The sequence below is a fragment of the Sinohyriopsis cumingii genome, chromosome 15 (genome assembly GCF_028554795.1).
Source record: "Sinohyriopsis cumingii isolate HCF-2022 chromosome 15, ASM2855479v2, whole genome shotgun sequence".
NCBI classification, from domain to species: domain Eukaryota; kingdom Metazoa; phylum Mollusca; class Bivalvia; order Unionida; family Unionidae; genus Sinohyriopsis; species Sinohyriopsis cumingii.
In genome coordinates, this window is record NC_142975.1 from 121,807,949 (window position 1) to 121,826,871 (window position 18,923).

Here is an 18,923-nt window from a genome sequence, read left to right on the forward strand (position 1 = left end):
TGTTAAAAAAGAGCCAATGACTTTTTTTTATATAAATTTTATATAGTTGGTGATTCATTCATTGCACTCTCAGAAGCTGTTATTTTCTAGTCTAGCAAAATTCATTTTCCCTACTTGAATAACTGATAAAGATAGATTCAGGCTGATTTTGTTTTAAGAAAAAGGGAGCTGTGTTAGTTAGCTGTGTGCTTACATCATTTACAATTTCCACGAGTACAAAATTCAATGAAATTTCAGCCACAATACATGAAAGTAACATAGATGTTTATCAACATTCTCTCCATTGTGCATGTTGCAAATGTAAACAACTTCACCTTACACCCACCACTTTCTCAGAAGTTCATAATAGCTGTAGAGCGCCCCCTTATGTGGCTGTTACTACAAGTTATATTTATTTCCCCTGATAGCTCTTGCAAGCAGGAGTCAAGAGCGCGCAAACTGTCAAATCCAACGTTGCAGACGATTTCGGTAGGATTCCGTTAATTTAAGAATTACGCGTTGAAGTTATGTTACGGTTCGATAGACTATTTTAATATTTACAAATGTATGCACATTTAGAAAACGAATTATCATTGAACGTTTGCAACGTCTTGTCTACAAGGGTTTTTGTGGTCGAGGTCTGATTTCGTTGCTTACCAATTGTCAAAGTAACGAGGTTAATATCTCGCTAACTGCCGACAAGTTTTACTTATTAGGCATACTTTAAATATCACTTTCTACGGTACTTTTAAAGCACTGCAGCGACAGCTGGTACGCAGCGAGAGTTGGTTCTCTGCTAGCGTGGTGTACGAAAAACAAACTATTGGTACCGTTGCAGTGATATTAAAATATAGTTGCTAGGGTATAAAGTTATTGTTATATTGCTTTTTTGAGTTGATGCAACAGTAATTTTTTTCCCGTTGTAAAGATTGGATCTACTGTTGCAATAGTATTTCTTAAACTGGTGTTGTTGCAACGAATTTTATGATTATTGCACATACCATTCTTACACTTGTGACGAGTATTACTTTCCATTGTAATGATATTCAAATACAGGTGTTATATGTTTTTTCGTTCTTTCTTCTTTGTTTGTTCTTACACTGATATTTTTAACACTGCAGCAGGCTATTTGACATACCTGCCAGAACATGTCATGTAGCTTGACTTTTGATGCAAAGAAAATAGAATAGAGATGGGCTCTTTTGAACCATGATATGTCTGTAACATGTATCAACAGTAGACAGTTCTTAAATCTGATACAGGTGTGATTAAAAGTTAAAGGTAGTCAGAATTAAACAGCCACTATTGCACAGATTACTTAATTGGCACCCAGTAGCTTGGGTGATTTGTGTGAAGAATTTTTTGAGCACTGTTATGGGTGAGCCCATTAGATTCATTTGCATAGGTACAATAAATAAAGTAGAACAACCCAGTCAATTTGAAGTTTTTGCATAGGTACAATAAATAAAGTAGAACAACCCAGTCAATTTGAAGTTAGGTAAAAGAGAGAGATGCATGTTGAAGAAGCAATATTTACTATACTTCACTGACTTGAATGAAAATGTTTAAGCCTTCACTTAGTAAAGACTTGTTTGTGATTGATAGTAGCGTTTCTCTGCAATTGAATTTTACTCCTTATTAAAATGCAAACCATCATTACATGTATTGGAGAACCTGAAATAGTGTGAAGTGAGTTTGAAGTGAGTCAGCATTCAACTTAAAGGGAGTGGTCTAAAGTGCTCACTGTTCCGGATCACTGCCATTTCACCTCAGACAGCATGGGTTTGAATCTCAGGCTTGGCTAATGTGGGTATGTGAGAAAGCCTGCCAGTAGCTTATTGTGGGTCGGTGGTTCTTCCTGTGGTTTTCCAGGGTTCTTCCTCCACCAGTTATACTGGCCACCAAGTATAGCCTATCTTATGCTGAAAAATGGCGTTAAACCCTACAACAACAACAACCTGGCATTGGAATACCTATGCCATTTAGTTTCTGATGAGTGCAGAGATGAATGCTAATGACACTTGCATCTCTGTTAAATCCGAAACAAATGATTGAGAGCAACAAAGTTTGCATCTAGTTTAGATTTTTACCCCCCAAACATGTGACTTCCAAATAGCTTGAGAAAATACTCGCGTACTGATTTGTAGAAGATAAAAACAAAAAACAAAAAACCAAGGAACTAACTCTATCCGTCATTTTAGTGAAGAAAAAGAAAGATCTTGTGATAAATGAAAAAAAAACATGGCAAGAAAGAAAATCTCAACCTCCCCCCGCCCCTTGAAATGGTCAGTGTTTCCAGAATTTTTCACTTTCCATTGGATTTTAAATACAGAAACTTTGTGTATTTTTATTTAATGGCTGTAAGGTTGTGACAGCTTGCACATATGTGTGTGTGTGTGGAGGAGGATGATATTGGACAGTGCTAGGTCCATAAATGTTTTTGTTTGAGAGAAAAATTTTAATAATATGTTACTCAGATTTGTAGTTTTAGTCATTTTTTGTTACTTTTATGAGCAGATAATTCCAATTTTTATAAATGAAACTTATTTCCTGCAATACGCTTGGCTGTAAATGGTCACTTGATACTGATCTGGTATTTTTACACATCAATAAATTCTGGGACTACTTATGGTTTTTGTACTGTTTGCAATATAAATAACTGTAGTAATCATGTCATTAAGAAACAGACGTTTCATCTTTTAAATTTTTTATTCAGCAAATAAATATAAGTTATACACTTTTTATATTTTTTCAAGTATTCTTTGATTGAAATGCATAGTTTACAATTTCGCGTTTGTGTGAACAGGTGCTTGATGTGAGTATAATCTGAAGGAAAAAAATCATAGAGTAACAAAAATACCTTAGAATGCCCCCATGACCCGTTCTGACATAGGACCCTCCCTATCATATATAAGAGATTTATAGTATATAGTATGATAGAGAGGATCCTATGTCAGAATGGGTCATTGGGGTAATCTAAGGTATTTTTGTCACTCTGTATGATTTTGTTCCTTCAGATTATTTTTTTTTTCTTCTCTCAACATCAAGCTCATGTCGAGAACCTGTGTTTATGTGCTACATAGTCACGCAGAATGGCTGATTACAGTGATTTTGCAATTTTCTACAGTTTTTTGAACAATTAGATGACAAGGAGTTAAAAGAAATAATGAAGCAGATGAAGATGGATTTGACCATAATGCAGTGGATGTTACAAACGCTGAAAATGAAACAGGACAACACAGATTGCTAAATTCCCTCACACAGAACACCATGACCTCACAACAACAACAATAGTAGTGTGGGAACTGAGCCAGTACATTTTGAGGCTGCAGAGGAATATAAACCAAGATCTGAGAAACTATCTGAGGAGGACTTAAAAGCTATTGAAATAAATAAATACTGACAGAGGCTACTAAACGAAACACAAAATTGGGCACTGGCATTTTCATTGGTATTTTTTGTATTTATTTTTTTGTAATTTTGTTTGGTTATTTAAAAAATGTGTGTAGGTGTTGGTGGTATGATGAATATTACCACTTAAACAAAATAAAAACATATTTATGAGACCATTGTTCAAGGACAATGGTAAAACTACCGACTCCACCAATGTGATCATTGAAAAATGTATATAATAATCCATAAAGGTGATTGTTTTGCTAATTTAAATTATTTTGGATGTGTAGTCATTAATTCCTTCCAGCACTCAACTATGAAACCAAACAAAACATATGGCCGGTTTTGTGAGTAACTCTATATTTAACAACTGCACATTTTATTTCACGTAGAAACTGAAATGGTCTTTTTAAGTATTATTGTTGATGAAAAAGATAGAAAATATTAATCCTGTATAGTGTTGGCCTCTGCTGTCATATTTCAGTCGCCTCGGAAGGCCAGCACTAAATGGGGATAAGGGGCTTTAACTGCCACCCATCAGCACCAGTCTTCTGGCATCATGTGATCATTGTAGGTCACATGATCAACATTAGTTGCTGATGAAGACAGTGTGATATTGCTGAAAATTTTGAACTCTTAAGATATTTATGCACTGAGTATGGGAAATTACTATTGATCATGAATTATCCAGAGCGAGGAAGCAACCCTTTCAGTTAGAAACTTTCATGTTTACTGCTGCCTGTTGTCAGTATAACTTCTTACTGAAATTTACCTGCTCAAAATAACTAAGCTTTCTTATTATTAAAGTTTTTACTAATAATTTTTTCAGAAACCTGAAGGACATACCTATTAGACCATGCTGAAATGGACTTCGTGCCAAGTTCAGCCAAACTGAGCAGTATATATTTCCGATGGTGATTGGAATATTAATGTTATTCACATAGCTGTATCTGCAAAAACTACTGTGTCAAAATGGTACAAACAGCTACCTCGTTAGGCACTCAGCATTAAGAGGTTAGTGTTAGGACTGGTAGGCCTGATGTCAGCATAATGTGATGACTGGGTAGGACATGACGCTACATGTCAGCAGCATGATGCCACAGTGCTAGACATTACTATAAACTGCCACACTGCAGACATTGTAGCAATATGACTGAATTTTTTTTAAAGCTACATTAAAAATCTAAATCACACTGGTGGAATATTGTGTACAAAATACTTTATAAATGTGGAAAACAAATCTAATTTAGCCAAAAATATTCCAGCATTTTTTAAAATTGGCGGTAAATTTATGTGATGAAACTGGAATACGAAATGTTGGTAAAGGAATTCAATTCACATGCCTCATTTAATCCATCCATCTCAAAAACAACTTGAAAAACTTGAGCAGAAAAATTACATTGACTGGTCATTAAATTTGATGTATTTTTTTGACATGATGTAATTGTATCCATTAATTTTAAGAGAGAAAAAATGAAATAAGGAACAAATTTATGTTAAAACCATAATTAAGATAAACAAAACTGAATATGAAATATTGGGAAAAAAATAAAACTTCAGAATAAAAGAACTGTAAACAGGGTCTCTAAGAGTTGTTAGAGGAAAATTATAGCATCTAGCTTTCCTGTACACAGGTCATTCCATTAACTGCTTGATTGGCTGTTATGGTGCAGATGGCGTGTCTTGTCTCTGGCAAGCATTTTGGATGGTGTGAGCTCCTTAGTATAATGAACAATTGTGTGAGTTACTAAGGAAAAGGAACATGGTATGATTGAGCTACCATACATTGAACACCTGGAAAACTAATCTGGCATGCCAGTGTTCTATTTACAGCACTAGATTGTTAATGAAACAAAATTTATGATTGACTTTGGTTATATCCAACTATTTTTATTGTGGGCAAATAAAAGTAATAGCAATTTCTTTTTACATGGTTTTCATTTAGTATTGATTTTTCCTTTCACCATGATTCAGTATTGTGAAGAATTTGGTTTATACCATAGATGTGAAATGTTGTCTGTCAGATACACTTCAGTATACCGCATCCTGCTTTGCAGAAGCTTGCCTGCTCTTTGGTCTTCAGGTCAGCCTAAAGAAAACTGAGACACTTCAACTGCCTGCTCTTCATTGACCAGACAGAGCTGAATGTAGCCCACCAGTTCATCCACCTGGGCTGTGTGATCTCTGATACCAAGATTGTCAAAGAAATAGACAACAGACTGGCCAAGGCAAACAGCACCTTTGGCAGACTCTCTAAACGAGTGTGGTACAATGCCAGTCTCAAGAGAGATTCAAAGCTCAGCATCTACAGAGCTGTCTTACTGACCACCCTTCTATATGGCACCAAATCCTGTGTCACCTACAGCCGCCACCTCCGCCTCCTTGAACGCTTCCATCAGTGCTGCCTCCACACCATTCTCAACATCCACTGGAGTGACTTTGTCACCAAAACTGAAGTTTTCAAACAAGCAGGGATCACCAGCATTGAGGCCACAGTCATAAAGATACAGTTATGCTGGTCAGGACATGTGTCCAGGATGGAGGATCATCGCCTGCCGAAGTTCGCACTGTATGGTGTGCTGTCCACTGGCCACCATGATAGAGGGGCACCTCAAAACTGCAACTTTTGAACAAAACAAACTGGCCAGCTTGAAGGAAAAAAGATGGCGAAGAAAAAACTGGGAACCATCAGCAGCACCCACCACAACCCAGACATTCCCCTGCAGCCTCTGTGGACAGATGTACCTGTTACGTATTGGGCTTGTCAGCCAGCAGCGTGCATGAAATAGACGTGGACATCCCCCTTCCAAAATCTTTGCAAGTGAAGTCATGCCAACACACCACAAATGTCCAATTGCCAGAAAATATATGTGGGTGGGAGATTGATTGGAAACTATAGGAAACACATGACTGGCTAAAGAGTGAGAGTATTGCAGCTGACATGTCATTCATTTTTAACATTTCCCCCACCCACCTGGAAAAAAAACCCAATGGCACTAGGCATCCTTAAGTAATTTAAAAATAGACTTTTATGACTTGAACTAGGTTCATCACTTTTTTTTTAGCTATGCAGATTTTCATTATTTTTACCACAGGATGTGTTTTTAGCTAGTATAATTAAATGATTACATTTATTTTATTATTTTTAGAAAAAGGGGGCTTGGTAGCTCTGGTTGTTAGAGTACTGGGCTGTAATACCTGCCCAGGCCAGTTTGGGTTGACTACCTAGGTCTGTCATTGGGAAAGCCATTCAGTTCACATTTCTTAGCATGATATAGCCATTAATGTGTTAAAAGTGTTCTTAAAAGAAACAAAATAAAGAATCTCATTAAAAATGTGGTCAGTTGAATTTTGTTTTTAATCAAGGCCTCGGGTGAAAGAGTGGTCTGAAGTGCTTGCCTTTTCAGATCACTGACATTTCACCTGTGTTTGAGTTTTGGGCTCAGCCAGCATGGGTATTTGAGAAAGCTTGCCAGTAGCTTCCCATGGGATGTTCCTCATATACTGGTCACCGTGTATAACCAATAACATGGCTGAAAAATGGCATTAAACCCACAACAGCAAGAACTGTTATCATTAAGAAGTGATTTTCTACCATACAGAATATAATTTTAGAATTATAGCATATATAGTTAAACTTGTGATAATTGTTTTTAATATAGCATGCATTAGCTGTCTGCAAATATTCAAACATGATTCCATTACCTATTGTAACATGGTTAGTTACAAGAGTCAGTTATTATTTAGTCTGGAATATACACCATTAATATTCTTGTCACATTGTAACAATTTCATTGTTTGCTCATCTGTATAATATATACATCCATTGTATACACAATTTAACCTTGTATGTCATTTTGTCCTTTTTAATCACTAAATTTCCCCATTTAATTGAATTCAGTACCCATAACATATGCATTTAATAACTGAAACAGGCAGTAGTACTTATCCAGTCTGAATTTATTCCAGTGACATTCTTTGTGCAGGTTATATGCAGGAAGCATGAAGAATAACTGCTATGGCATTATTGATTTGTGTTGTTTGCCTAGAAGCCTCCCCCTGACCCACATGATGGAGATCTGACAGAGCCAAGTAATCACTTTATCATTCTTTATTGTTTAATATAACTCCTAAATAACCCTAACTTATTAGAAATATAATAATTTCAAATTGACTTTGTAGGGATGGCCTCTCCCTTGAGAGAAGGTGACGCATGTCAAATTGATTCAGAGTTTGGAGCCTAGGCAAGCACAGACAGTGGGAGATGCCAGAAATAGTACTTGATTACAAATTGACAAGAGAAGAGTGCTAGATTACCAGAAGGCTCATGTACTAAGGACTTGTTTGACTGTCTTACTCTGTGTGAGAAAAGATAGAAGCTTCATGACCTGGTGAAACAGTCTGCATAAAAGGTAAATTGGTACATTTTTTTACTGAGAGTGAAAAGGAAGACTGTAACATTGAATCTAACTATAAATTTGATGAGAAACAGTGTTCTTTTGGAATATACGTTGCAATGCATACAGATTCAGTCAGTTAGATGCAATTCAGTTTCACAATCAAATGAAATGAATTTTTGTGGATTAGAAACAAGAAAACTGGGCATCTATTATACTTTTAGAATTGACAGGGAGTGTAACAATGTGCAGTCAATTTGCCATAAGACTCGATTTGCATGCAAACTAAGGATTCAGTCATCTCTTATTTTTGCAAATAATACTTGTGTATAAATTCATTGGTTCAGTTGCTGCTTAAAACTTGACGGTATTCTGGCAGCTTTGAAATGTTGATCTTATGGCCACATTTTCCATGATGCCAGACGAAGTGGCAGACATTGTAAAACTTACTGTGCTGCCAGTAAGAAATGCATAATACAGTATATTTTCCTTTAGCTGGGCAGCCCTGAATGTACATACAGGAAATATATAGGTAAGTTGAGAGATGTCCTTTGTAACAAATGTACATTAGAATTTCTTATCTTGAAACTATATCAGGGTCTGACATTGTGTAGGACCAGTAGGATAAAAATGTCTCTGTCAGGAATCAGCATTGATAATATTTAATGAAAATTCATGAAAGCTGCACATCCCTGAATGTAAAAGTGAAAAATGTATTGTTATAGAGGTAGGCGGGGGCACAGGGAGTTTGATAAAACCAAAGCCTCTTTTTCTAGTAAAAATTATTAATATTTTCAGTGATAAAAAACTTGGCAAAACAATACACCCCTTTTTTTGATGCGAGCTATGTGCAAACACCTGCTATACTTTTTTTCTCGCCCATTTATGATTGTGACAAAATTTAATTCTGCCAGATGAATATGTATAAACAACACAATGAAAGAAGCACTTAAACATTGACAAAACTAGTGCCACTTTATCCATCAATAAGTTACTTTGTTTGGAAGACAAAATTTGATGGGTCATTCAGTCAGCATGAAAGTTCATATTGGTCAGCTTTCTGAGAGAACAACTGGTCAAGCAGGTTTATCCGTATTCATTAGAAATGAGAAAATCCTATTGTAGACAGCTACTGGTGGAAAATTCAAGGATATTTTGGCTATGGCTTTCAAAGATGAGTAGGTATGTGTAGAGAATTTTTGTACATTAAATATAAATTAAACTTCTGCTCTTTAAAATTGAGTTTGGGTTTGTATTTGGAGATATTTCAGGTCAGTATTAATTTGACTCAGCTGTAGCAGATTAGTTCAGTTGGAGCAAGGGTCTAATTACCGCCATTCCAAAATGTTCTTACCTGAGCATAAAGAGTTTTATGGCTGATTATTGAACTTTGGAACATTATGGTAGTTAGGTTTAAAGCTGTATTCCAATCTACATTTTCTGTCAAAAGACTATTCCATAGATAGAATTTTTTAAATGATTTTAATAACTTTGTGCAATCCTAAAGAATATATAACATGCAGTCTGATTAAAATCTGATCTTCACAGCCATACATGGAGATGGCACCAGTAAGAGGTCATGTTTTGTTGACCTTGTAGTACACCATCAGATCACAACTTTCAAAGTTTTGAAATTGAGACACATCATTTGAAACATACTTTTTACTAACAATAAATCTCCCAGACACGAATTTGTAATACTTTATTTGATAGCTTACTAAAAATAAATCAAATGGGAATTCTAAAGGTCACTAAAAGATGAGATTTTTTGGTGTCTGTAAGATTTCCTTGTACAAAGGTGGAGATCTGATTGAGATAAGATGAAAAATTGCCATACTTTAAACAGGAGAGTGTGACCCCGCTATAATGCGCTCTGTTATAACGTGAATTCGGATATAACGCAGCCATGGCATGGCTCTTGAAATTTCATATACATGTATTTTTCTTGTGCAGAAAAAAAATTCTTAAAAAGTACGAAAAAACGTAAAAAGTTGCTTCTCATTTTGGGGAAGAGATCGCGTATGAATAATACAAGACAATCGTGGCTTGGCTTCTGAAATTTTTTATGTATTTTTCTCATACACAAAAAAGATTTTTTTTTCTTCTTAAAAGTAAGAAGAAAAAAAAACGCATAAAAAGTTTATTCTGGGATCGCGTAGGTCTTCGCCAATGTTGCAAACTTGGATTGTTTTTCCTTATTGGCTGCAAAACATACCATGTCGCTTTTTAATTTGTTGTCAACATTGTTGGCTGTTTAAACTTTTATATACAAGTAGAGGCCAACCGAAACTAAATTTCTGGTTTTGGCCGAAAACGAAACCAGATTGAAAGTTATAATTGACTTTTGGCCAAAACTGAAGCTGAAACCGAAAGTTTAACTACACCTTCGGTCGAAACCGAAAGATAAACCGAAGTTGCTGAACTCAAGATTTATTAAATAGGCCTTGGTCATGATGCAATGCTACACTTCAACAACTGAGTAGGGTAACATGTCGACAACGATCAGGGGTCCATGATGCACATATCGATTCTCTGAACTGCAACGTGGTCATCAGGCCAGACCATTCTGCTCTCGACCATTGATGTCAAGGATGACTGCACAAAATTTGGTAAGGCGTGTTTAGTCGCTTTCTCTTCCATCATTATCTTTTTCGAGGCACGCTCTGCCCTGTCGTTCATGGACCTCTTGAGATATGTATCATGGAGCTCCATGTGGCAGCTGGCCAGATGACCTTTCAAGTCTGAAACTGTCTGAAGTCTTGGTTTATCGCTGCCAAGTGATAACAGTCTGTTGCATTCTTTGCACTATGCGTAGCTTGCATCAGAACTGATTTTTGTGATGTAATCCATTCTGCATTTTTCGACATTCTTTGTGGTGATTAACTAATCCATTTATTGTTAACTTCAATTTTCTACTTCACACAGATTAACTCGCTACAGTTTAACTAACTGAAATTATCAATATTGTCAGACTTCAAAATCTCTGTATTCAACACGCGAGGAGACTGAAATGCAACAGTGCCTAGAATTGTCTAGCGCCGACTGACTGGCTGACAAGCAGAGTAATAGACGCAGCACCAGCGTTGCATTCTGAAAGTTACAATAGATCTTCGGCTGATGACCGAAAGTCAATAATTGTTTCGGCCGAAACCGAAAGCAAACTGAAAGCTAACTTTTTGGCTTTGGCCGAAACAGAAACTATGCCGAAAGAGGCCATTTGCCAACTTTTGGCGCCAAAACCGAAACTGAATTTCAGTCGGTCTCTATATACAAGCATTGGTTTGGAGTGCAGAAATTCAGAGGCTCCATGAAAGGAAGCTGCAAACTGGATATAAAATGCACTGAAATTTATCAATTGTTACATAAACATATTCTTTGTCTATTCTGACAGACCATCTAAACAGTGCATTGTTATATAATAATCCGCTTATTCTGACATCTAGCATGAGTTCTTTATGTTGTGAAATATCCGATTTTTTGTTGTTGACATTTCTGGTAATGGAGATCAACCGGTCGAGGCATTGTCTCGTAATCTATCTTTCATCGGATTTTCGGCCGCTCGCTAGCAATTAATAAATTTACAAAGACTGACATTTGTATGTGGATGGTAAGTAAAATTCTTCTTCGTTTCACTCAGAATTAAATTCATCAGAATGCACATGTTTTCTGTAATAATCCCTGTCATCAGAACACCTGCGTCTCTATCGTCCGTTGACCCTTTGTTAATTTTCAGACGCATGCATGGAAGGCAGCATCACGCTGCTACCACAAAAGAAAAAAAAATACATCTTACTTATTGGTTTATTCAGTAGGCATGGATGGACAGTAACTAGAATAGTCTAACGACGGCCAATTCCTTTTTAAAAATGTACCCAGATAAAATAGTTTGCTGAAATTTTAAGGGAAACAGATTACCTTTGAAGCACCGACTGTTATGGAAACGTGCTTAGCAGATGGAAAAAATACCAGTCTCAATTATTTGATGTTGCCGCCACAGTAAGAAATAGGGCATTCGTTTGGTTCTCCAAAGCTGTCCTTTAGCGGTGACTTCAATAGCGCATGCACCCTTCATCAAAGAAAGCTGACTACAATCTTTCAATAACAGCAAAGAACTTTTCTTCAAAGGAAGGCAGTACCAAACTTAATTAAAGTGATGGAATCTGATGGATTTTTGCATTTTCCAACGTGACTGGAACGTATTAACTGTGCTGTGAAAGTTTCCTTTTTGTAGGGAAAGGCTTAAAATGCAAACTTTTACCGACTTGGAACGTACTTTAAAGTAAATGTGCTTCGTCATTCGTTACGTGATTGTGCTATCTTTTTCCACTGAATTCACACCAATATGACTGGTTACAAAATTAATAGATATTTTAAAGCTGTGTGTGCATATTTTCGATGGAATCACTTGTATTGTGGATCCAGTGTATATGATGAGGTTCGCAGGTGAGTACACCGTCTTGATACTATTCATGCTATACATTAGACATTTATATATAAACAGGATTCACGAATATGTACCAATTCATGGTTCTCTAAATAATAATAATAATAATAATAATAATAATGGGGACTTTGTATAGCGCCTAATCTTTAGAAGCTCTAAGCACTTTACAACATTAGACAACACCTATAAGGTAAGAAACATAATAATATTATTACAAAAACAAACAACATGAAATTAGAAAAACATTAAAAATAAAAAACATGCTGAGAATATTTCAGGTAGGAAACATTATTAGATCTTTAAGTTTGTTCTTGCAGTCAAAATAAGTAAGTTTTGAGAGCACTCTTGAATGGAATCGCTGTGTCTTTGTGTCTAAGTTCAGTGGACAATTCATTCCACATTGCTGGGCCCTGGTATGCAAAAGAATGCTGTCCATATGACTGTTTTCATAGTGGGAATAATGAGTATACGATTGTCAGAAGAGGAGCGTAAGTATATTGCTGGTGTGTACACATGGGTGAGTTCAGATAGGTATGTTGGACTGGAGTATGACAGTGAAATGTAGCACAGAGAACAAATTTTGTGTTTGATTCTGGATCGAATGGATAGCCAGTGTAGGGTACAGAGCAGCGGGGAGGTGTGCTCTGATCATGGTACTCTAAGTATGATCCGAGCAGCTGTGTTTTGAACTTTTTGAAGTTATTGGAGTAGATATTGAGATGAACCAGACAGAATTGAGTTACAATAGTCCAGTCTTGAAAGTACTAATGAACACACAAGTGTTTTAGTGGCATCAACTGAAAGATATTTGCGAATTGAGCTGATGCGTCTCAGCTCAAGATATGCAGCTTTGCATATGTTCATGACATGTTGGTGCAATGTGAGAGTACTGTCCAGAGTAACACCTAGGTTTCATACTGATTGTGTGAATTTAATGTTGGCATTGCTGATATTTATTGTTTGAGATAAAGGATGTGAATGAGAAAGTCTTTGTGTTGTGGTCAGAATGGCCTCATTTTTATCATCATTCATCTGCAGCTTGTTACAAGTCATCCATGATTTCACATCAGAAATGCACCTCTCTACACCTTGGATGGTAGCATCAACTTCAGTTGGGTGGCTAGATTTGTATATTTGGGTGTCATCAGCGTACAATTGGTGATAACACTGGATGATGATCTATGACACTTGAGAGCGACTGAGTGTACAGAATGAAGAGAACAGGTCCAAGAACAGACCCCTGTGGAACACCACAACATAGATCAACTGGGCTTGAGTGTATTCCATCTGCAGATACAATTTGTGTCCTGTTGACCAAGTAGGACTTGAACCACAGTAAGGCTGTATCATGAATGCCAAATACATGCTGGAGACGGTGAAGTAATATATCATGGTCTATTGTGTCAAATGCTGCAGACAAATCAAGGAGGGTGAGGACTGTAATCTTTCCACTATCCAACGCAGAGAGAATGTCATTAACTACTTTTAGAAGAGTAGTTTCAGTACTGTGGCAAGGGCGATATGCAGATTGTACATTGCTATAAAGACTATTTGAATTTAGATGAGATACAAGCTGGGATAGAATAACCTTTTCTAAGATTTTTGAAATGAATGGGAGATTAGAAACTGGGCGGTAGTTCTTTAAATCGTTACAGTCTAGTGTTGGTTTCTTCAGCAGAGGCTTTACAATGGCAGTTTTGAAAAATGATGGGAATTCCCCAGATGAGAGAGAGGTATTAATAACATCAGTTAGTGAAGGCAGTACTGGATCTAAGCACTCAAGCAGCAGTAAATAAAGTAAACTATTATATTATGTCTTCTCTGTTTTCACTACAGGTGTATTTCTTGTTTAATATGCATCAATTCAAGATGGTAACTGTGCCGATGAAGCATGTATTTTACAGCCCGCATTTGGTACCCCACCCTCATTTTTAAAAAATTTTTTTTGGGGGGGGTACATTTTCTTCAGCTAACTGACTTGGTTGCATATAACATGGTTCGGTATATAACACGGTCTGGTTTTATGGCTCCCAACTACCGTGTTATAGCGGAGTCACACTGTACATGGGTACAAAAGATAGTGGAAGAGAAGCAGCTAAATACTTGGGATTTTTCAGTGACAAAGTAATTGAGATAAGAACAGTTTTTGGTCACTAAAATAATAAAACTAATAATAAACTATTTTCTTAGAAACAAAATTAGTGAGACTACTTGTATACATAAGTTGTTTGGTTGGTAATCAATGCCTCTTAACAAATTAGGCAAACAAAAATGTGTTACCTATTGCACTGGTTACAAAATTAGGGTATGCGTGTTTTTAAAAAAAACCATTTAATGTGATTTTTGTGACTTTTTTATCGGGGGGGGAGTGCTAGGGTCAGCAATAAGAAACAGGGATGGTCAGCTGACCAGAAATTCAGATTTTGTTGTCGTCGCCTTGTTGGGTTCATTGAGCTAAGGAATTGGGAACTAAATTATTTTCCCAAGGACACACCACGGCAGCTGATGTGGCTCAACAGGTGTGGTTATTGTATGTGCAACACTTGGATTATGAATACGACACTCTACCAAATGAGCTACCATTGCTGCCTTTCAGATAGAAAAATACTTTGATTTATATGCAAACTATTGAAATTGGTATCTAGCTACTTAAAAACAATGTATAATTTGCTGTCTTTTTGTTACTATTATGGTAAAACATTGCATGGAACATACTGATCTTTGTACACAAATAAAGACATATGTCATGGACAAAACGTCACAGTAAAAAAAGTCGCATAAAGTCACAGGTCAAAAAGTCACACTTTGAATTTTGTCATGTTGCAGGTTTTTATATGACACAACTTTATTGCAACCTTTTATTAAGATGTTGTAATAACAAACAAAGCATCAATTGTATTATTTTTATTTTTTTGAAGATATTTTATAACAGTTTGCAACAAAAACAAAATGACATAGGTATAACAAAATAATAGCATACATAGGTATAACAAAATAATGACATTGTTATAACTGTCTTTACTAATACAGGCATTCATTAATGATTTCATTTCAATGGTTCACAGAATCTTAACACATTAACACCTAGTGATGACTTAACGAGGCAGGAGGTAGTAGCCTACTGCTGAGCTCTGTAGCGTCTTGGTCATACACGATACACTAAAGTGGGTGGTATCATGGAAAGGTAGACAGATGTAGCTCTACCAAATAATCTGGAATGTCTAGTTGCACTACAAAATAAAAACCTCATTTTTTGGACCCAACTTTTTTCTACTGAAAATTCGCCCATGGTCGGAATAGATTTTATGTCTGTATTTTAGACTTTTTGGCCTCAGATCTAAGGCAAACTGGTAGGAACTGCAAACAGACAGATGAGCCTTTGCAAAAAGCAGGATAAGATGGGCATTTGGAATAGAGAGTGGTCTTGATAAAAAAACATAATGGCTCCATTTAGCAACAAAAAAAAAAGAACTCCAACTTTTACCCTTCTGCTCATGCGTGAGTCAAATAGCCAATGAAAAATGATGTTTCTAAGACAACTAGGCAGTATGTTATTGAAAGATCGCCAGTGTTTTGGTGTTTTCGTATCTATTCAGAAATAGCTTTAAAAATGTGTTTCCTACTCTATTTTCAGGCAAAAATGACAAAAATCTCCAGGGGTTAATGTGTTAAACAGTGCAGTTTGATGACGTCACCAAATTTGAATATTCCTTGCATATTTGATCATTGTGCATCGACATTGCACATAAATTACAAATTTAACAATGCCTTGATGATTTGTAAAAAAAAAAAAAAAAATCCTTGTTAACACATTAACCCCTAGTGACAATTTAACGGGGCAGGAGGTAGTAGCCTACTGCCGAGCTCTGTAGTGTCATGGTCATGCATGATACACTAAAGTGGGTGATATCATGGAGAGGTAGACAGATATAGCTCTACAATGATACCAAATTATCTGGAATATCTAGTTGCACTACAAAATAAAACCCTCATTTTTTGGATCCACTTTTTTCTACCGAAAATTCGCCCATGGTCGGAATCTGATTTTGTGTCCGGATTTTAGACTTTTTGGTCTCAGATCTAAGGCAAACCGGTATGAACTGCAAATAGACAGATAAGCCTTTGCAAAAAGTAGGATAAAATGGGCATTTGGAATAAAGAGTGGCCTCGATACAAAAAAAATGGCTCCGTTTAGCCAAAAAAATAAAATCCAACTTTTACCCTTCTGCTCATGTGCGAGTCAAATAGCCAATGAAAAATGATGTTTCTAACACAACTAGGCAGTATGTTATTGAAAGATCACCAGGGTTTTGGTGTTTTCGGATCTATTCAGAAATAGCTTTCAAAATGTGTTTCCTACTCGATTTTCAGGTAAAAATGACAAAAACCTCCAGAGGTTAATGTGTTAAAAGTGGTTTCATTGTTTTACATGTTTAAAAAGTAATTAGAGATTGGAACTAAAGTAGTAAATTCTTTTTAAAACTGCCTTTCCTGTCAGGCGAGAAACCTTGAATAAACCTCTGTGATCTACATGTTTTTTTATATATACAATTTTCCCTTAAAACTTCAGTTGCTGAACAATTTCTGTTTTCCTGTGAAACTGTCAATTTATTTTAATTATTAATAGTAATAATTTTATACTTTTTGTCCAGTAACATTTTATCTTGCATGTCCATATTGCTGGGATAATATTGCTGGGATAAAAGATAATTAAAATAGTGACTTTTTGTTCAATAACATTCTGTCCTGTGTGTATCTGTGACACTTTTTATCCCATCACTTTTTGTCCAGTTACGTTTTGTACACCTGACCTCTGAATGCAGATTTCCTAGTTCTTCTTTGAACTGCTCCGATGGCCTAGTAGTTAGAGCGTCCGCCTCAGATGCGGGAGGTCGAGGGTTCGATTCCTGGCCAAGTCATACCAGAGACTTACAAAAATGGTACTAACAGCTGCCTCGCTTAGCGTTCAGCATTAAGAGTTAGTGTTAGGACTGGTCAGCCTAGTGTCAGGATAATGTGACTGGGTGGGACATTATGCTACATGTCTGCGACATGATGCCCCAAGTACTAGACATCACTAAAAATTGCCACACTGCAGACATCGTAGCGGTATGACTGAAAAATTGTTAAAGCTACGTTAAAAATCAAAAATCACATCACATCACTTCACTAGTTCTTCAGTAATCATACACCAAATTTCATTATCATTGTATCCTTATTATTTCATCCATTTGGCATTAATTTGTATAAAAATGTTAACCAAACAAATCTTATCCATTGACATGGAAGATGATGATTCAAGATGATCTGACCCTGTCTTAGTTTTTATTCTCTCCTTTTCTGTATCTGTGTTTTCTTTATTCTTTGCTTCCTTTCCTATTGGTATTGATTTTGTTTCGACTCTGTTTCTCTTCATCATTATTTTCTCCACTCGACTGTTCTTTTGTTTTTTGTTTCTTGTTCTTTGATACTTCCTCATTTTTTAAAATATCGAATGGATTTGCCAGTATACATGATTGTAGTAGCTAGCACTCAGCTGCTGGTATATTGCATGTCAAGTTGGTTGTCTTAGACGTAGCAAACCAAGACCAAATATAGAATGTGTCAACCCATTGAATGACAGGTCACCTTGCATCAAAGATTTATGATGCTTTTGAAGTTGAAACACTGCACTGAGCTTGTATTTTTCTTTCAAATGTGTAGAGTTGTATATAGGCAGTCCCTAAGGTAATTTTGAAACACCTGTTAACAGTTTAATCTTCAATCTGTATTAATAAAAATATGACCAGCTATCACTTTTTGGGCAGAAAGTCTTCAGGTGGGCTTGATCTCCTATTAATGTACAGTCAGTGCTACTAGAAATTGTTGATTTGTTGAATCAGATAAGCAAAGTTAGGATCAAATTACTTCTATGTTAATATTTTTCTGATGAATACATTTAGTATGGTAATTCATGTATCTCTTCCCCCTCCCAAAAATGGGAGGGGGGACTATAGCAAGCCTACAAGGCCATACAAAATATGTTTCTGGCATGCCAATTGTCCCTGTTTCTCTTGCCAACCCTATCATCCCCCAATGGTTAACAAAAACACCTGACTATCCTAATTTTAAAACCAGTGCAATAATAAGCACATTGTTTTGGCCACAAGAATGAAGATTGACTATAAGAAAGAATTTCTATTGTGGCTTTATTAAAATTCTTAAAATACCAGTGTAGTGGAGAAACTGGACAATTTTAGTAGGGTGAAAACACAAAGGATAAGGCATATTTACACATGTCATGTCTTTACCTGAACAATGCCTTACTAGGAAAATTATTTGCGTGGTCAGTATACTCAGTGACTGGTTTTAGCAGTAAGATCAACACTAGTTAGGACACTTGGCTCTTGACCAATAGAAAAAAGGTGACTTTGTAAAATACATTACACTTATAGAGGAAATTTCAAAGGGGGGGGCGTGTATGGCTGTTGAGATCAGGTGACTGCTGCATAATGCTGACCATTAGAACAGGTTTTACTTATTTTATGAAGGAAAAAAATAAAGTAAGAAATTCATACATTTTCTATTATTATTTTGCATGAAGTGTGATCTATAACAGTTGTAACAGATTATTAATATTAATCCAGCTGGCTCCATCATACTTAAGTATGACTTTTTATTAAATGAGCCATTAACATGTTTACTGTTTTTAAATGCAGAGGAGTTTCAAA

The 18,923-nt window shown here is 36.1% G+C and overlaps 1 protein-coding gene across 1 annotated transcript in view; it reads left to right on the forward strand.

Annotated features, from left to right (window-relative positions):
* The first annotated feature begins 416 nt into the window (after positions 1 to 416).
* Positions 417 to 18,923, forward strand: part of LOC149782629 (uncharacterized) — a 122,283-nt gene continuing 103,776 nt past the window's right edge. Inside the window, exons 1-2 of the mRNA XM_089934112.1 lie at positions 417 to 468; positions 7,555 to 7,784. The gene's annotated coding sequence lies outside the window, so the exon portion shown is untranslated. The remainder of the gene's footprint in view (positions 469 to 7,554; positions 7,785 to 18,923) is intronic.